Source organism: Sitodiplosis mosellana, unplaced genomic scaffold (genome assembly GCF_009176505.1).
Source record: "Sitodiplosis mosellana isolate CC-2019 unplaced genomic scaffold, AAFC_SMos_1.0 Smas_scaffold_6197, whole genome shotgun sequence".
In the NCBI taxonomy this organism is placed as follows: Eukaryota; Metazoa; Arthropoda; class Insecta; order Diptera; family Cecidomyiidae; genus Sitodiplosis; species Sitodiplosis mosellana.
Genome location: NW_022601438.1, coordinates 1994334 through 2000214, shown reverse-complemented (window position 1 = coordinate 2000214; position 5881 = coordinate 1994334). Strand labels below are relative to the sequence as shown.

Sequence of the window (5881 nt, the reverse complement as noted above, 5' to 3'; positions counted from 1 at the left end):
AGTGCAAATTGAACGCGATTTGGAATATGTAAATAGATATGGCATTATTTGAACCAGTGCAACAATAAGTTGACTTCAAAATGAAATATTTAAGCAATTGCACTTTAGAACAAAGATATTCCGTAGGAAACTTTTTGTCGCACCGGTTCGAGTTCAGTGAAGTAATAGTCAAGGATCACATCCTCATTTTATTTTACATTTTCTACAGTTTGGCATTAATATTTCTTTGTTCATTGAAAATGTATGCGAAATTGATAGAAGGAGTCAATCTTTGTTTATTATTGCTACAATATAATTTCCTTCTGTACTTGTGTAGTATCTTTGGCAACATTTCGTTAATGAAAAAAAAAAAAAACAATTTGAAACAGAATATTGTCAAAAAGTATCAAAACACTGGCTGTTGAGATATCAGAGTGAATTGAATGGATTTGTTCTAATTTTAAAGAGCACATCAATGTAATTTAGAATGTGTTGCTATTACCGTCTCATGAAAGTATCTAAAAATTACTAGAATTTAATCGAAGCAAAATGCGTGTCTTATCTGGTGCGGTTTCGACTTGACTTAGCGTCTTCATCACTTTATTTGCTCTTTTATATGGTATGACAATTTATGGAAATAGCATATTAAACACAAGAAATCAAATGAAAAATGCTTATGCAGTAAACAAAAAAATTGTCTGCCTATGTCAAACAAGTAAAAATTTCAAAATTATGTCAATTAAATGGGTCAAACAATATCATCTTGATACCCAAACATTATCGTCCAATGGTGTTATATTTTCACAATCACGTTCATCAGTTTTATCGTCACAGTCTTAAAAAGAATATTGTCAACATTTAGTTTTTAAATACAAATAATAGCTGATCATCCACTCACCGTCAAATCTATTACATTTATTTTGAGTCTAGTGTCGAAGAGTGAAGAAAATAAAATTAAAAAATTGAATACACTTCATTGAAAACCTTAATTATACCAGAAAACATCCTACACCGTTGGCGCATGGTTCTTCCGTAAGTGCACAGTTATCTTCAACAAATTAATTAAATAAATTTTGAATTGATTTTCAAAAAAATAAAATCCAAAAACGAGAATAGAAATGTTACAAACCTCCTGTAACATATCCTATGGCTATCACAAAACACAACAGCAATACCAAGATCTTCATCTTTGGGCAATTCACATTCGCGAGCACAGCTGCTGACATGCAAACTTATACTGCGCATCTACAGATGCATATTGCAATATATAAATACCTAATGTCTGATTTAATCAAGTTACATGCAATTATTTTAATCTTTATTTATTTTTTTTCACTTCTCCGACACTTTGTTCGGTATTATTGTTGCCTTTTTCATTGAAAATGAATGTGCAAAATTGGCAGAAAGCGAATTAAGAATTTAATTTACCGACACAATCACACAATCCTATTAAACCGTTAAACATTGACCGTGTGTGCATGTGAATACATTCATTGAACAATCTACATAAAGAAAATGAGTTCATAATCGTAAATTTTATTTCTCAGGAGATTGGGACAGTTCATTGATAGCTGTTGATATGAAAAGAGCTTTCAACAATGACAAATTTTATAAACTTCCTTTTCATTCAAAACTAATTTAATTTGTAAATATGAAAAGATTTCCCAAGAGAAATGGCCAATATGTTTATACGCTGTCTATCCGCCGAAAATGCACTACAATATATATTCACGCTTATTGAACGCCGAATCGAAAAAAATAAAATAAAAATAATTAAAATTTAAATTTTGCCAAATAACTTGTTGAAAACATCAAGGATCGGATGACTGATTTGAATTCTACATTTTTTCTACAATTTTATGGAACCTAGCATCAAGAGAGGAAGATTCAGTTTGTGGAAATTTCAATTTGTGGCCAAGATTTGGGTATTACCGATTTTGGCCCAATTTTCAAGACTCGTCCCGATATCGAACGAACGGGCAGACATATTTGGGAACAGACAATTGATTTGAATTCTACAATTTATCTACAATTTTTTGCAACCATTCTTCATTCGGAAAAAAATTCGATTTGTGGAAAATACGTTTTTTGACCAAGATTTGAGTTGTCCCATTTTATAACAGTTTTTCGATAGCCGATTACACGAAAAAATTGTTCCTACATAAAAAAAGTAAAAACACTACATTAAAGTACATAAAATCTACAATTGAAATCGCCCTACCCGAAGTCATTTCGGCAAATTTGCCAAGATTTGAATATTCATCTGAATATATATTGTAGTGTATTTTCGGCGGTTAGACAGCGTATAAACATATTGGCCGTTTCTCTTGGGTTTGGAATTTCGATTTTTTTAGTGGATTTTGTTGAATGTTCTGCTTTCAGAAAATTGTGGAAAATTGTGGTCTCCAAAATCAAAATCAACAGTATGATCAACAGAAAATCTAAAGAAAATTTCAAAAATCATTCTTCGTCACCTCCTCCTATCATATCAACGGATATAAAAGTTCCACACACGCGGTGTTTATTGAATATGTTAAAGCAAAAATGAAATTTACGATAAGAAATTGACTCAAAAAAGCCAATTTCTGACATTTCTCCCATTTTTAATTTATGCATTCTCATTTCGATGAATATTTAACCAATAGATATATCCAGCCCAAAACGCTCACAAGTTGTCTTGTGTGTTTAATCGACACGGCAATGAGCTATCCACCAAAAATAATAATTCTGTGCGAGTGACTACTTTGAAATGTGAATGTCTTGGCTTCATTCTGAACATTGTGCACCAGCACAACCAGCCAATGTACATCGAGAGATTATAACTCGTTGAAAAATCGTTATTAATCGCGTTGGGATCTTGTGCTGAAATATTAAAATATTCATACGATGGATAGCATAGAGATTCTAGAAAAATTTGCCCCGAACCGAGAGCAAGCAGGTAATGGGTTGTCGCGCGCAATTGCTAACGAACCATCGAGTATCAAGTACACATATTTCACGTCCGTATTAAATTACATTTAAGGTCGAAACGAATATACAACAACGGCAATAACCAGCGATATATAAATAAGTATTGAAGACAAAATGCGCGTACGCTTTGACACGGCTCAGCAATGTTTGTCCCGCTTTGAACAATTGAACGATAATCTGTGGTTTGAAACGCGTTCGGCGCGCGCGGGTTCACTTCATCGGGCCTATGTAAAAGAGCGCGGAAAAAATTACGTGTCAAAAACATAAAAACACAAATAAAACAAAAGATCTCAATGAACACACAGCGCGTTAAAGAAAACCAACAACAACAGCAACAAAACGGAAAAAAGATTGATTTCATATTACCTTGAAGACTTGTTCAAACCAATACACCATATATCTGCCTCGACGAAAATAACGAACGAATGACTGGCCGACCGACCAACCGAACATACGACCGAGCCAAAATGATCGACATCATTGTTTCGTGTACTCAGTTTTGTTATTTGATGTGTCCCATTGTTGTTGTGCTGACTCTGGCTGGCTGAATGTTGTTATTTTTTCTTTCGGCTTTATTTCGTTTACATTTTCTGTGATTGTACACGATGTATGATTATCTTGTAGTTTTCGTTTTTGGGCTGACAACGAAATGAATTAGCCAAGGGGTCAGACATTCGATGAATTTGAATAATCTCTCAATATCATCGGGAAAAAGCAGCAAAAACATTGAGAAATTGGCCGGCATTTTGGGCTTCGATCTCAAGAACGTCCAAGCTCACACAACACAATCCGGCATCAGTCAATAACGATTTTTTGGCAACCATCGCGAGATCAAGTCATGTTTACACCCCGGATTTGGCACCGGCCAAATCATATTGCATCGAGCGAAGCAACATAAAAACCGGGGCGCACATAACAAAAACCACGAATACAAACGAAACAGTGGAAAAAAAATCGACACAACAAATTTGTTTGCAAAAGCTAAATAGATCAAACGGAATGAAATAAGGCACACAACGACAGCAACGAAGAAGAAAGAAAACACACACACAGAAAACGCTCACCACGGATTCCACTCGCGATGGTATGTATTTTATGCTGGTTGATGATAACAATATGACCGATGGCCACGTTTTTTTCTCCTTCTTTCTTTTCCTCTTTCTCTGTGTGTTGCCCTCTCTATCTATTGATTCATCTGAGAAACCGTCTTTGGATTTGGTTTCATCATTTCAATACTTTTTGATGCAATCTACATTCCGTTCGCAAATGCAATCTCATGAGAAAGAGCGAGCGGGCGAAAGCGAAAGAGTGACAGAGTGAGAGAGAGAGAGAGAGAGAGAGAGAGAGAGATACGGCTGGAGAGTTTATGGGATGCCTAGGATGTATTCTTACACGTTTTAACATTTTTATTCGTTTTCATTCCCAAGTTATGTAAATAAATAATATAGTTTACAATATTTGTCTGTGCCTGCAAAAGATATTTATATTCTATTATGGGTTTTTATTCGATTTTCGCTGTGTTGCTCGATGCATTTTTTAGCGCTCTCTTCTTCACTGCTTGCATATATCTCTCGTACAATTTGTATGAAGTTTTCGAAATATTTATTCAGTTTTTTTTTATTTCGGTGTTGTTGTTCGTCGATTTGTTTTTCCATCTTCTCTCTCTCTCTCTCTCTGTTTCTGTGTATATCGGTCGGTCAGGGAATAAAATTCGGCTTCAAGATGTACACGAATCGACGAAACATACATTCATACGAAAAGAAGAAGAAGAAAAAACAACATGATGATCAGAAATTATGGGATCAAGCGCATAATACGTTCGGGAGAGAGAGAGAGAGAGAGAGAGAGAGAGAGAGCTGAGTAAGCTTATGATTGACATGACGTGTGGTATGCTATGGGAATTCGGTCGCAGGTAATATTTCATGCAATGGTGGTGTATTTTCTTGTGTGTATATATAACTATGTTTGGATTGCATCTTTATCCCTTCGCTCGCACTTCGAGAGACATGAGATGCTTGTGTTGTTGTTGTTGTTTTTACTGCTGCTGCTGCTTCTTTCTCTTCTTCCATCATTTAATTCCATTGCCATTGCATCGATTATTTATTACATTTTACTCACAATTTTCAAAAGAGGATGAAAAAATAACAACAATTTTATATTTACCCGAATCGAAATTTATGTTTTCCCAATTTTTCTTTCGCTCGACATTTTCCCGAGCGACCGGCGTCGCTCCACAACGACGACGATTTTGACAAAAGGAAACTGCAATCGAGGTGGAGGATGTGTGTGTGCCAGTGCATTGTTTGTTTCATTGGCATTGTTTATGTTACTATCTTGAAGGAATCTAACAGGTTGCCGTGAAACAAGCGGCGGCTTTCGCTTTACGCTTTTCAAATATCAAATCCGATGATTCATCATCACCCAATATGACTAATAACAACATGTCTTGCTTGCTTGCGCGCGCGTACGCACACGCTCTCATACACAGCATAAGCACACATTACGCGCATTGTGGTGATGCATCGATCACGGCATTACGACATCAGAATTCATGATTGTGTCAATATTCATAGATATATCAATGCCGTCAAATGTTTGACGCGTTAAGTAAAATGTTGAATTTTTATTTATTGGCGGTGACCTGTTACGCTGAGAGTTCAACGAAGGAAAAAAATTTTTTTTTTATGCTTTCGCGTCGATTTCGTTTGTTCATTCGTTCGAATGGTTGGAATGCTGCACCATTTTTTGAATGTTCTCTCTGCTTTTTCATTCATATTCCTTAAAATGACGACCGACGACGACGATGACGACGAAGAATGAGTGTGTTACTTTTTTCCTGGATACTGAGACTTTGGTGTATTCCGATTTCGTTGTATCTCTGTTTCCACATTGCGCCATAATTCATAATTTATACGTAATAAATTGTGTTCAA

At 35.5% G+C, this 5881-nt stretch overlaps 1 long non-coding RNA gene across 1 annotated transcript; it reads right to left on the bottom strand.

Moving 5' to 3' along the window:
• Positions 1-645: 645 nt before the first annotated feature.
• LOC129577606 (uncharacterized) lies at positions 646-1268 on the bottom strand. Its single transcript, XR_008689024.1, has 3 exons — positions 1109-1268; positions 975-1027; positions 646-905 (listed from the first exon to the last, which is right to left on the bottom strand). It is a non-coding gene; the product is annotated as an uncharacterized LOC129577606 (long non-coding RNA).
• Positions 1269-5881: the final 4613 nt, after the last annotated feature.